At 35.1% G+C, this 14,473-nt stretch overlaps 2 long non-coding RNA genes across 3 annotated transcripts; both read left to right on the top strand.

Annotated features, from left to right (window-relative positions):
- Positions 1 to 1,813: 1,813 nt before the first annotated feature.
- Positions 1,814 to 4,492, top strand: LOC112740229 (uncharacterized). 2 transcript variants are annotated; one of them, XR_011870542.1, is made up of 3 exons: positions 1,814 to 2,155; positions 3,450 to 3,567; positions 4,143 to 4,492. It is a non-coding gene; the product is annotated as an uncharacterized lncRNA (long non-coding RNA). The 2 variants fall into 2 exon arrangements; XR_011870541.1 differs by having other exon boundaries at positions 4,149 to 4,492.
- Positions 4,493 to 9,240: 4,748 nt separating this feature from the next.
- On the top strand, positions 9,241 to 10,419 carry LOC140178236 (uncharacterized). Its single transcript, XR_011870543.1, has 3 exons — positions 9,241 to 9,564; positions 9,656 to 9,710; positions 9,799 to 10,419. It is a non-coding gene; the product is annotated as an uncharacterized lncRNA (long non-coding RNA).
- Positions 10,420 to 14,473: the final 4,054 nt, after the last annotated feature.

A 14,473-nucleotide genomic window follows, 5' to 3' on the forward strand; every position in this document is an offset into this window, starting at 1 on the left:
AAGATGTGTTACTTCAATTACTTTTCTATTGGATCAGCTGATAATAATATTAATAATCATTTTCTTCAATTATTTCAGACAGCTTTATTTCTGAATAATTATCCTGAACTGGAAGGGAAATGGGTTGGCTCATCAGAAATCCCAGTTGAGTGGTCTTTTATCGGTTTAAAATATTTGGAGGTGGATGGTTGTGACTTTTTAACAAATGCAGTTCTCCCATCTCATTTACTTCCTCTTCTAAGTAATTTGGAACAGCTGCAAGTGAGGAAATGTAAACATGTTGAGGCAATATTTGACGTGAAAGATACATCAGCAAAACATGATGATCCTGTTACATTTCGCCTGAGGACAATTGTTTTGAAAGAGCTTCCAAGTATGAGGCATGTTTGGAACAATGATCCAAAGCAAGTCCTTCAGCTTTCCATTTCTGGAGGGAGTTGGTGTTCAGGAATGTAAACAATAAAAAATCTGTTTCCAGCATCAGTTCCCAGAGACTACCTAAGGCATTTAGATGTGAGAAAATGTGGGGAGTTAGAGGAGATTGTTGCAAAAGATGAAGCATTTCCCCAAGATGCAAATAATAAAGAGATTGATATGTTATTCCCCCAATTGACCTTTATGGTGCTATGGGCTTTGCCAGAGCTGAGATGCATTTGTTCTGGAATGCAGAATTTGTTAGATCAGTCTGTTGTCTTAACAAGATTATACGTTTTTAGTTGTCCAAAGCTCAAAGCTTTTGCAGCAGATATTGCCTGATTTAGTGACTAGTTTTGTGGCACATAACATTTTTGTTAAAATTTTCCTACTATAAATCGGACTGGTAAAAGTAAATTCGAATAATTACAATTAACTTATGTTATTTTAACATATAATATGTTTGAAAATTATAAACAAATTCTAAATATTATATTACACATATTATTATCACAGAACACATCTTGGCCTCTTGGGTTTCTTCCTTTATGATTAGAAAGTCACGTAACTGAACCCAATTTTTAGACAATTGACAGCAATATAATACAATGTTTTACCAAGGATACTTTTAATTTCAAAGATACTATAAATAAAATGTTAGTTAAAAACATAATTTAGTGTCTTGAATTTTTTACTAAAACCACATTAAATTATTTATTTTGATATGTTTAAAAATAATCTAATAACGGTAGTCCGACATATCATACAGTCTGCTTATTTTTCTTATTGTGAATAAAATATGATCACTGGTTTATTTCATATCTTAAGAAAGAAAGGAAGATTCTCAATTACCTTGTCTTTATTATTGATTTCACATCCTAGGTTATTACATCCACTTTTGAGGAACTGGTGCTGAGTAAGGAAGATGTTACAATGATTGAGAAGGGACTACTTCATGTGGACCTCCAAAACTTAAATTACTTGGGACTGGATAGCTTCAATGATAATGAATCAGATGAATTTCCAGATGTTTTCTTTTCCAAGGTGTCACTACCGAAATTAACGGAGATTCAGCTGGTAGATTGCGCCTTTAAGATATATTCCGTCCAAAAGGGCCTGACATTGATTTATTCCAAAATCCTCTCGCAGCTTAAATATTTGGAGATTAACAAACTACACAACCTCTATTCGATGGGGTTTGAGCACCTCTGGATGGCCCCCTTCTTGAAATGCTAGAAACGTTGAAGGTTTCGGAATGCAACTTGTTGAAAAATTTGGCAGCATCATCTGCCGTGTCTTTCTTCTATCTCACTCAACTGAAGGTAGAGAATTGCGCAAGATTGAAATATTTGTTCAAATCTTCAACAAAGTTTGGGTGCACTGCGAGAATTGTCATTACCAAGTGTGAATTATTGGAGGTAGTAGTGGCTCATGAAGAGGGAGATAAACCAGAAGATATGATACTATTAAGTAAGCTTGGTACTTTGTCTCTCAACGAGTTACCAAAACTTGAAAGCTTTTACACGGGGAATTCAACTTTGTATTTCCCAGGGCTATGTAGTAGTTTGTGCACGATCACTAAGTGCAATAAGATGAAGACTTTCTCTCATGGCGACGTGCTACCCAAGTTTATGCAAGGGAAAATAGATGAAGACCCTTGGCATGGTGATCTGAATGCCGCAGTCCAGAAACACTTTCAGAAAGCAAGCATTATCACAACTACTTACCCCTGGACTTATATGTGAGTGTTTATATCAAATGATGTGCTGAATTAGTTAATTCTAAGAAAAGATCTTTTTCAAATATCTTATAGAAAAGTAAAAGTAATTTTATGTTCGGATATCTTATACAAAAAGATCTTTTTATTTATCAATTATGTTTGGGTATAACCATATAAAAATACTTTTTTGTTTATTTATTACGTGAAAAATATCTTTCTTTAAAGAAAAAAATCTTTTAGGGCTTGTTTGGGTGAACTTCTAAAAAAAAATCTTTTTTCGAGTTATCTTTTTTTAAAAGATCTTATGCAAAAATAAAAATAATTTTATGTTTGGATATCTCGTACAAAAAGATCTTTTTATCTATCAATTATGTTTGGGTATAACGATATAAGAGTACTTTGGATATCTCGTACAAAAAGATCGTGAAAAACATATTTTTTTTAAGGAAAAGATCTTTTAAAAAAAGATGTAAATTACAGTTTCTCAAAAAAAATAATTTTTTATTTTTCTAGTGCTTTTACTTTTACTACTAGAAATTTGCCAAACACGCTAAAAAAATAAAAAAGATATATTTTAATGAAAAAAGATTTTTTTTATCAAAATAATGACGTCCAAACAAACACTTAAAAAATGTTTTTTTTTTTCGAATGTTTTTACTTTTACTACTAAAAATTTACAAAACAGACTAAAAAATAAAAAAAATCTTTTTTGTTAACTTAACGGCATCCAAACAAGCACTTAATGCGCTCATTTTGGGTGTTTTCCTCTTGATTATATCTTGGGTCATTTTCTTATTTGGTAAATCTTTTTTTGTTAACTTAACAGCACCCAAACAAGCATTTAATGCGCTCATTTTGGGTGTTTTCCTCTTGATTATATCTTGGGTCATTTTCTTATTTGGTATGTAGTGATGAACGGTTTGGAATCACTTTATATGTACTGAATGGAATTTTTACCTAAGACATGGTGCATTCTTCCCAACCCCTCGTACTAGACGAATTGTAGTGGTTTACTATTAGAAGGTAAACAAACCAGAAAAATTGATAAGCTTTTTAACCCAAAAAAAAAGAGAAGAAAGAAAGCAGGGCTTTATTTCTTTAAAAAGAAATGGTTATTTTTCATTTCGTTAATATTCTTATATGTCTAGGCAAGTCTGTTTGGATAAAACAAGAAAAAAAAAAAAGAGAGAAAAAAGAAAAGAGATCAGAGAAGTGTACCCTTTTTATAATGAGAAAAAGAGAAGGCAATACACAGTTTGTATCATTTCACCATTTAACAATAGTCCTTTTGTGAAACGATAATAATTTGTTTCAGGGACTTGTTGCCTACTGAGAGAAGCTTATTGTTGCTTTCATTCATCACGCTGGCCCAGAGTGCTAATAGTACACTCAAGAAGAAACAGCGCAGAACACTTGAATTGCCAGTGAGTACGGTAATTTTCCTGCTATTTTCGCCCTCAATTTTTATGAAAATAAGGAAATGAAAAAAGTACATAGATATATAGCATATATAACAAGTTAATTTTGTGAAATAGAAAGGCTCAAGTTTGACATAATATAATAGGTACAATTTTATTTTTGCCTGAATTGCATCTGGCACAATAGTAAGGTTGTTGCCTTGCATTTCAGCCCTTTTCTTAAGAGAGTGCTTGTAAGAAGATTTGAACACTAACTGAAGAGTCAAGGTTATTGTAGTTTTGTAAACTTATTTGAAAACGCTACTTGATGCCACCTCAGCTCTAATATGCTTAGGGTTCTTTTATTTGTGTCTATTTGGGGTGCTACTTAGCTTGTGATTTGTCCATGACTCCATGTTATAACATGAGGTGAATAAGAAATAAAGGAAGGAAAGCTTTCAACTTGTGCTTGAGAGTGAAGTATCATGTTCTAAGGACTGTATATGTTTGTGATAACAGATAGAACTAGAAAATGTTCAACATAATTGTCTTAATGTCCAATCATTTTGAGCCAAACTAACATAATTATTTCCAAAATTTTCTTTGTGGAGGCTCAGTGTCCCCCGGAATACAATGAGAATGTAACTGGATAGCACCATGGTGGCAACTACTAATGGAAGGATTTTCTTTTCGGCCGGAGTGTAGTGTGCATGAATAAATTACCTGTGTTTCTGCAGGAAGTGTGAAAGGAATAATCTTGTATTACAGTAGCTAGATGTGTGTGATCTTTTTAATTGCAGAAAGGATTGTCATAAATAAATTGTACCTGTAATTTTACAGGAGGTGTTTATGTTTTTTTTAGAATAAAGATGATATGTGTTCACATACATGGAGTTTGTATTGTTTTAAAACTGGAGGTGTGTTTAATTTCAGCAATAAAGTTCACGTGTTATTTCCTCAACTTATATGTATTCTTTATATTTTGTTGTTGATTTTTTGGGTGTTATTTCCTCAACTTATATGTATTCTTATATTTTGTTGTTGATTTTTGGGTTATTTCTTCAGAATTAAAAATGGTTTTCATGAATAAAACTGGGAAAGAGGAGGGTCATCTATTGTACACACCATGCACATACACACAAGTACCAGCAGACAGCACCTTTTTTTTTAAAAGTAAAGGAGCTCAACACAGTAAGGTGGAGCAACAAAAGAATCAAGACTAAACAATAATAATAAACAATCCATAGTCATCTCCGGCATTGTCATCAACAACCATTTGGATCAACTCTACTCCAATCCTTACAACTCGTAAGCGACCTAGTAATATTTCTGCATTTCCTGCTTCTTGACTCCTGAAAATTTTATCGTTTCTTTCCATCCATATATGCCAAACAATAGCAAAAAATCCAATAGCCACCTATTACGTTCCTCCTTCCTTACAGTCACTTCTGTTTAGCTTTCAAAATGTTGCTTAATTGTCCTGGAACAACCCACAATCTGTCATAATCAAACAACCAAGCACACCACACACGCCAAGTAAACTGACAACGAAAAAACAAATGGTGGAGGTCCTCAACATCCTTTTTGCATAAAACACATGCTATCTAGCTGATCAATAACGCCTAACTTTCGTAATCTTTCCTTAGTATTGACTCTACCTTTTTACACCCTTATTCCTCTCATTTCTAGTTCAAGGACTTATTCAGCTTTTTGTTTTAAATTTAAATGAATTTCAGAGAGTAAATTGTACAAATAAAATAATCTGACCCTAATATTACTCAATTATCTTAAATATAATCTTTTAAAAAATTTATGTAAATCTATCAAAATTGTGTTACAGAGCAATGTTTATTAGGATTAAAGACATAAATCGTGCTTGAATGCCATGATTTAACTTGGATGAGACTTCTTTATAATTTCATTAGAAGCAACCACAATTTAGGTGGTGGACATGGGCGTCTAAATCATCTATCTATCTATTCTTATTTTATTTATATAGTTGATACCAATTCTTTGTATATTGGATTTAAGTTATATTTTTTTCTAATGATGTCACGTATTAACCGATAAACTTTTAGTAAAATATTAAAAAAGATTAAAACCATAACTCCCATATATAATTAATTCATTTATTACGTGTTATTATTCAATGAAAATATAAAATATTAATTAAATATAATAAATATTTACATTAAAAATATCATAATAATAATAATAATATTACCATAATAAATTTGAAATTACAAAATATTCAAATTTCATTATATTTGATCTATTTATATATCGACTTTTATCACTATTTTTCATTTCACAATTTGTAATTTGTCTATAAAAAATTTATACTAACAAATGAAGAGGAGCTTATCTATTTAGAAATGATTCTCTTAGATGATTACAAAATAAAAATATTTATGGTATTTTTAAAACAAATTTACAAAAAAAAAATTCTTATTACTTTTACTATTTTTTAAAATTTTGCAATATTTTACATATAATTATATTTTAAGATCCTTGTAATTATACTTATTCCAATATGATATTTAAATCAAAGAATCAATTTTGATCATTTTTTAATACTATTTTAAGTTTGTATCACTTGAGACATTGTCTGATAGAGTGGCTTTTAAAAATATTAACAGGTATTATTATTTTATGTTATTTAAATTATTTTATTAAAAATAACTTTTATATATATATATATATACACAAGCCAATAAATATTTTAAAAATTTTTATTCTTACTATTATAAATATCATTAAAAACTTGTATACCTTAGGAGAAGAAAAACAAGATGTCAAAGAAATGATTTTTTTATTTAAATTAAAAAATATAATATTTACCGATTTAAATAAATGTATAAGTATTTACTGAAATACATTTAGAGTCATATCTCTGATGCAGTGGGTGAAACCAAAAATCAAATGTATCTCGGATGCAATGACTCCATTATGTGTAACAGGACTCGCTGGTCATATCTCGGGTGCACCCGAGATATGAACAAGCGAGCATCTTGGATACACTGCATCCAAGATATGCTCATATTTTGACATGGGGCACTACGTCCGAGATACGTGTAAGGAAGCAAAAAAGGGACACTGCATCCGAGATATAGTCAACATCTGATCTTATAAATATATTGTATGCTTTTTTTATGAAAATACTGTAATGTTATAGATGAAAAATGGTCCCATAACAATCGAAGGTAACTAGTGATATAGAAATTATGGTTCATTACACATTAAAAATATTTAATAACAATCAGTACATCAAAGTGACAACATTGGAACAAAAAGACCTAAACCCTAAACTGCATGCGTCATCATGGATCCGAGTGGGGCACATTGGGACACCCACGTCTGGTGTGGCCCTCTCCGCAGCAGAGCCCCATCTCTTCTCCGCACGCTCAATGGCATCTATCTCATTCCGGATCCGAGTGGATACCGGCCTACCCAATGCCTTCCTTCCTCCTCATTCAGGTACCTCTTACCCTCGGTCGACTTGAACCTGGAATTGAAGTTTGATGTCATGTGCCAGATGCAATAAGCATGATATGCTGACAGGGGATGCCATCCACTGTGAGGTGCATTGAGAGCGGCGCGAATGGCCTGTGATCTATTCGATATGATTAGGATTCCTAGATGTGGAGTAACATGTTGTCTCAAATTTGAGAGGAAAAACGACCATGACTCCGTTGTCTCAGACTCCACTAATGAAAAAGTTATAGGAAGAATATTGTTGTTACCGTCTTAAGCCACAGCAATCAAAAGCACGCCCCGTACTTGCCGTACAGATGTGTTCCGTCTACCGATACAAACGGCTTGCAATGCTTAAACGCTTCAATACATGGAGGAAATGCCCAAAAAACCTTATCAAACTGACTCCACTCTCTATCAACTATCCCCGTTGTAATAAGGGACAACAAGGCATTCGTGGATTGTGCCTAAGAGGCACTCCTGGGAGGCACTCCGTGTTGTAATCCTCCTCGTCCTCAGCGTTCAAAAGATCGTCCAAGTGCATTGCATCCAAGTTCAACGTCTGATAATGCCTAAAGAACATCCGACAATCGAGGAATGGCCAAAGGCGGAGGTAGCAGAAACCTACCAATGCTGCCACTGGGAGTCTCCAGCACAAACTCATCCTCTAACACTGCATCACTCGACGACTCGGACCCGGCAACATAGGTGGAATCGCCCTCACTGTCGGAATCATCGGCACTATCATGAGGCTGAGCATAGTGGATTGGTGTCGCCTCGAGCGGCACGACTTCAGGACCCGGAGGAGACAGCCCATCCCTAGCAACAACTACATCTCGGACCATAGCATACAACTCCATCACATGTTGGGCATCAGTCGCGCATGTACGTCGAACATGACCCTCACATGCTGATCCCCATCTATCCAGAATAACCGGTTCGTAAATCCACCGTTCAAAAGCGCATACAGAATCTATATGCAATCCTCCCAACCTCCTTTGTTCCTACTCCTCCCATATTACGCAGTGTGATCGTCTTTAGCGCATCCAGGGTATCAACCCGGTAAGTGCGCAGCATCACAGTATTGTCAGACTCAAATATCACTCCTTCATCACCGTGTCTGACTATCCCATTCGGATAAACCACCAAAAAAATATTGATTGTTCTCCATTAGAGCAAAATAGAAAGAAGACAAAGAAAGAATGGTTTGTGAATTGTGTGAGGAGAGGTATTAGGATGGTCTCTATAAATAGACTTATTGTACAACATATCTTGGGTGCTGAAATTCTAATTATAATCTTGACTATATCTCGGATGCAGTGCCCCTGTTTTGCTTCCTTACACGTATCTCGGATGCAGTGTCCCATGTCAGAATATGAGCATATCTCGGATGCAGTGTATCTGAGATGCTCTCTTGTTACACATAACGGGGTCACTGCATCCGAGATAGGTTTGATTTTATAATCATATCCTAATATTTATTTATATTTAAATAAACTAATTTTATAAATGTTTTAATGTATTTTTTATTTATATAAAATATATTAGATATTTTATATTAATAAATTAATAACACATTTTTTAAATTCATTTAAAATATAAAGATAAAAAATATAATTAGATACACAAACACAATCGTTTAAGAAATAAAGTAACTAAAAATTTAAAAAAGTCAGAATAATATTAACACTGAGTACATCTGAAAAAATATTTATATAATTAATTCTTAAAGTTAATAATTTTCTAAAAATGAGTAATCTCAATTCTCAACAAAAAATATTTCCAATTTTAATTTCCTAATAATCAAATCAAATAATAAAATAATAAAGAGTTATATTCTATCTAAAATGGTGTTGAAACTATTGATAATGTTGTTGTTCTTTTTAAAACCGTTGGTTGTGATGAAGCCATCCTTCAGAGTCTATGAAATTCATACTTGTCATATTAACCGTCTCTAAATCTAATTTTGTAATCCAATTTACTCATTTAGAGGTATTAGAACCTGGTCCAAAATTGCCATATTCTGTAAACATAATGTTATTCATGCAAAAAAATTAATATTTTATACGATCGTCCAATCAGAATCATGTGTTTACATAACAATTTAATACATAACTATAATTCTTAAAATATTATGAACTAAGTCTGTAAACCCCGGTTAAATTAGTAGATAATTAGTTAATAAATTATTTTTTAATAAGGAGGATTAGAAATGCGAATATTATATCAAAATAGGGTAGAGCTCATCGAAACGAGAATTTTGACACTAATTTTGAAGAAAACGGTCCAAAAATGGACCGAAAGGACCGAACCGGTTGAACCGGACCCGAACCGGGCTATCGGTCCAACCGGACCAGCCCATTAAAAAGAGCCACGGGCTCTTTTTCCCTCATTTCCTCAAGGACGCAGCTGAGCTCCAGGGAGAGGAAAGGAACGCCGAACCTTTACGGCAAAGTTCCAAATCCCGTAATTCCTCCGTTTGAGCTCCGATCGCCGCACCGTTTGCGGCCACGCGTTCACCGCGTCGAGCTCTACATTTCTGCCGGAACAATTTCACAGGTAACTTGCTATTTCACTCTCAGCTTCATCTTCCCCCAATTTTTGAATTTTAAGTGGGAATATTGAATTTCTTTGATTTCTGATGTTTTAGGATCCAATTAGCTTGAGAGAAACGTTCACTCTTGCTTATGTGAAGCTTGGGTAAGGTGAGGATACGATAATTCTATTTTAATTTCATTAAATTTGAGCTTTGAGTATTAAATTGGGTATATATGTATTATGAATGTGTATTAGGTTGAAAATAAATAATTGGAGCTTGAAATTGTGAATACTGGAACTTGGAGGAAGCGGATTAGTTGAGTTTTGAGGGGCTGTTTTGGTTTTGAATAAATAGCTTTGGTCGTTACGTGGAAATCGGCTAAGGTATGGTTTAGGTTTCTTGCATTTAATATATAATGTTCTGTGAAAACTTAGGCTAGATGACCATTGGATAAGTTGGAATGCAGGTGTATGTTTAATGTTTAGTAATTTATCGATGAATATATTTGGTTGAAGTTTATTGGATAATTAGTTTTTAATTTTGGATGGTGAATGTTGTTATGTTAATTTGGAGAGAATTATGGTTGAATGTTATTGTTGATTAACTAATGATTTGGTGAATTATTGATTTGAGGTATAACTATTGTGGAGGTTGTTGTGATAATGAGGTATTTTGTGTTAAAAGCCTAGGATTTGTGAACTATGATCCTTAGTTGAATTTTGGTTGTTGGATTTGAATATTGTATGAGTTTAATTGTTGATTTGAAGTAGATTTATTGTGGTGATTGTTATGATGATGAGGAAGGGTATGTTGAATTGAAAAGAAAGCAGGTTTGGACCCGAAAAGGGTGGCAAAGTCCGAGTTTTAGAGGAGATGCTGCCAAATTTTATAAAAAATTAGAGATTTTATTTAGATGATTATTTAAAAGAGATTTAGATTTAAAGGTTATATGGTTTGATTTTGGGTTATTAAGATAGTGAGTATGTTTTAAGTTTGAAGTTTGATTCTTAGAAAAGAATGAATTATGTTTGAATTGAAACTATTGATGGATGGAATGGAAGGTGATATAATGAAGGATAAGGATTGAATATGTTTAATGTATGATGATGAATGAGATGCAATTGGGAATGATGTGGATGTTGATGAATTATAATTGAATTATTTATATGGCTTATGAATTTGAATAATCTGAGATACGAGATTCCCTGGATTAAGTGCCGTGGCTTGCCACCACGTGTACCAGGTTGAAAACTCGATACTCTGTTGACCCTACGACGTAAGTGTGACCGGGCACTATTATAATTCCTCGGAATGTTAACCCCCATGAGCAATATTGATTTATTGAGAAAATCTATGCATAGACTCTTGGGGATGCACGGTCGATGGACAGTCTAAGACAATTCGACTTGTCGGTTGGCTTGATACCGACAGATGAGCCTCATCAGCCATTATGGACAGGCATGCATCATATGCATATTACTTGAATTACTTGCTTGTGCTCTAATTGGGTGTGGCCCTAATTTGTATTTGCCATGCTAATATGTTATTTGTTACCTGCAATACTTGTAACCTTTCTTGGTGTTTTGCTTTTATGCTTTATCTGTCTATTTGTGAAAATGCATGATGGACATTGGAGGTATTGAGGAATGGAGTATGAGGACTTTAGATTTTAAGGTTAAGTTAAGTTAGGAATTAATATTCTAGGAAACCACCTTTTGGCTTCTGTTAAATACTTAAGCTCTACAATCTGAGTCGGCTCTGTTGCTTGCATTCCCAGGACCTTTATGTTATGTGTGTGGCACCTTTAAACGAGACCATCGTTCTCTTCATACTATGTGCTTTTTCAGTGCATAACTTCTTGCCTGACTCCTAAAGTTTATGGGGATATTTTTGTTTAGTATATATTGTTTAGTTTTCTCCGATGACTTATTTTTTATCTTCTTAGAGGTTTTTAGCATTTGTATGCTTTTGGGTGTTGGAATATGTGTTATACTGGTGTATATTCGCGCCTCTTACTTCGCAGGTGAGTTAGGAGCTTGATATTAACTTTGACTCTATTCCTTCTTATTTTCTTAGTTTTTTCAGCAGAACCTTTTCTTGCGTGCGTTACTCGTTTTGTATTCCCTTTCTTCAAGGCTCCTAGGCATATTATAATCTTCTGCTATTAAGTACTATATTTATTTTAGAGGTCGTAATACCACATCACCTCTTTTTACACTTAAGCGTAAAGCTTTGTGTAGGTAGGGGTGTTACATTATATGGTATCAGAGCAGTTCGTTCCTATTTAGAAGCCTGAAAAGACGGACTGATTGGCTTCTGTGCCATTCTCTGTATATGTGTTATTGCTATTAGATCTGATATAAATGGCATAAACGTTTGTGAGCATGCATTGGAACTTAAAGCATTTAGGACCTGCGATATTGGACTGATCAACTTAATATCACTTGTTTGTGGGTGTATAGGGACCAGAGTCGACTCGCGGACGCGGTCGCGGGCGAGGTAGAGGTAGGACAGGCACCGTATCCCTGTACCCACAGGGACTGATCCAGTAGACTTTATGGCTGCCCTTGGAAAGTATGCGCAGCTATGCAGGCAACAGCTGAGCACTGGGTAATCAGATAAATCACGGTAATCATGGAACAATAATGATGAGGACGTCCTATACACTTGCTACATTTCTGAAAGTTCGCCCTCCGACTTTAGGGGGAACCTCAAATCCCACTGATGCAGATATTGGATCAGCTATGGAAAGGGCTTACAACCACAAACAGGTTCCTGAGAGAGCAACTGGGTTGAATTTGGAATGTACTTATCAGTTGCAAGGTGAAGCTCAGATTGGTGGTAGGGAACACGACGTATCCTGCAAGCCTATGGGCTCGATTCTTGGGAGAGTTTTCCGGACAGGAGTTCTATAAGAAATTTTCCTATATTCAGCCAGAAATGCCAAGGAACTTGAATTAATGCAGTTAAAGCAGGGACAGATGACTTTGCTAGAGTATACTAGCAAATTTGAGGAGTTATGGTCGCTTTTCTCGTATCTGTCAGGTGCGCCTGAAGATTTTGCTGAATGGAAGGTGTATTAAACTATGAAGGGAGGTCTTCGGAGCGATATCTGAGCTTCGTTCAAGGAATCGGATTTTCTGAAGAATTGGTGGCTAAAAAAGCAGAAAATTAGGTGCTTTTCAACTTCAGGAGGAACTTGCTCCGAGGTGAATTCAACTGAGTTGTTCCACAACTCAGGCAGGTAATTACAGAACGAATACATGTATCAAGGAAAAAGGTTGGGAAGCAGCCACAGCAGGATCTGATTGTCAGAAGTGTGGAAAGTATCATCCTGGAGTTCCGTGCAGACTAGGACTTGGTGTGCTATTTCTTGACACCGGCATTAGCCAGTAATGCCTGAGAAGAAGAAGTATGAGACTGGTAGGGTGCAGCAGCCGGGGAGAGTATACACCACTTCTACCATTGGTGCTGAGGGATCTGAGACACTGATTAGAGGTAATTGTGAAATGCTGGTAAAATCTTAAATGCTTTATTTGATTCAGGAGCAAGTCATTCATTTATTGCATTTGAAAAGGCCATGAATTAGATTGAGAATGGTGGTCTTAGGTTATGATTTGAAAGTATATAATGCTACTCATGAAGCTATGGTGACTAGGATAGAATGTCCACAAGTTCCTTTCGAGTGCAACAGCGTGAATTTTGCATGATGATTTGTTTTGCTATGACTGGTCTTGATCTCATTTGGGATTGGATTGGTTATCCAAGAATCATGTTTTACTTGATTGTTCTGAAAGTCAGTACAGTTTATGCCGAAGGGTCAGAAGCACCGGTGTTGGTAATAGTACTATTGAATTTATGATAGTAAACTGTTCTGGAACCGAATGTCAGGTATATGTTATTAACTGCGGGAGTATCAGGTGATGATCAGAGTTAGAGCAGATTCCCGTTGTAGTGAATTTCCAGATGTGTTTCCGGAAGATATTAATGAATTCCCACCTAACGAGAGGTGAATTTGAATTGAGTGTACCTGGACCGGTCCGATTTCAATACTCCTTATAGGATGTCCCTTTTTTTTTTTTTAAGATATGCTTTTTTAGCAGTTTATTAAAGAAAAAGTCCTTGGTCGGGCTTAAAGATCTTATATCGCCTCGGCAATGGTATTTTGTTATCTGGATTATGATGGAACGAGGATATTGATGTTTCGACGTTGGTATTGAGACAATGTTTGGGTTATTGGATTCTTCACCGTATTGACAAGTGACATTACATTCTTGTTTATTCTAAGACTGAGAGGACATGCTGTCACTGCGATTGTGCTTCAATTCTGAGAGACAGGAAGTTATTGCTAGCTATTAATGTGAGTTCTGGAAGGTGAAGTGAAGTTTCTCGGCCACGTGGTGATAAGCAGGGGATAGCTGTGGATCCTGCTAAGGTGGAAGCAGTGATGAATTGGAGGACACTTCAGTGACAGAGATCAGGAGTTTCCTGGTTTGGCGGGTATTATCGTAGATTCATTAAGGGATTTTCACAGCTCGCCTTACTTTAACTAAGTTGACTAGGAAGGATACGCCTTTTATCTGGACTCCGGAATGTGAAGAGAGTTTCCAGGCATTGAAGCACAAGTTGATACTGCACCTGTATGGTATTACCTAAACAAGTGAACCGTTAAGTGTATGTGATGCATCTCTGAAAGGGTTGGGGTGTGTTCTGATGCAGCACCAGAATGTTGTAGCATACGCTACGGCAGTTAAGCCGCATGAGATGACTACCGACAATGATTTAGAACTTGCTGCTGTTGTGTTTGCTTTAAAGATTTGGAGGCACTATCTCTATGGTGTTAAGTTTCTTGTTTTCTCAGACCATAAGAGTTGAAGTATCTTTTGAGCAGAAAGAGTTGAATATGCGTCAGAGGAGGTGGATGGAGCT

Source organism: Arachis hypogaea, chromosome 14 (assembly GCF_003086295.3).
Source record: "Arachis hypogaea cultivar Tifrunner chromosome 14, arahy.Tifrunner.gnm2.J5K5, whole genome shotgun sequence".
NCBI classification, from domain to species: domain Eukaryota; kingdom Viridiplantae; phylum Streptophyta; class Magnoliopsida; order Fabales; family Fabaceae; genus Arachis; species Arachis hypogaea.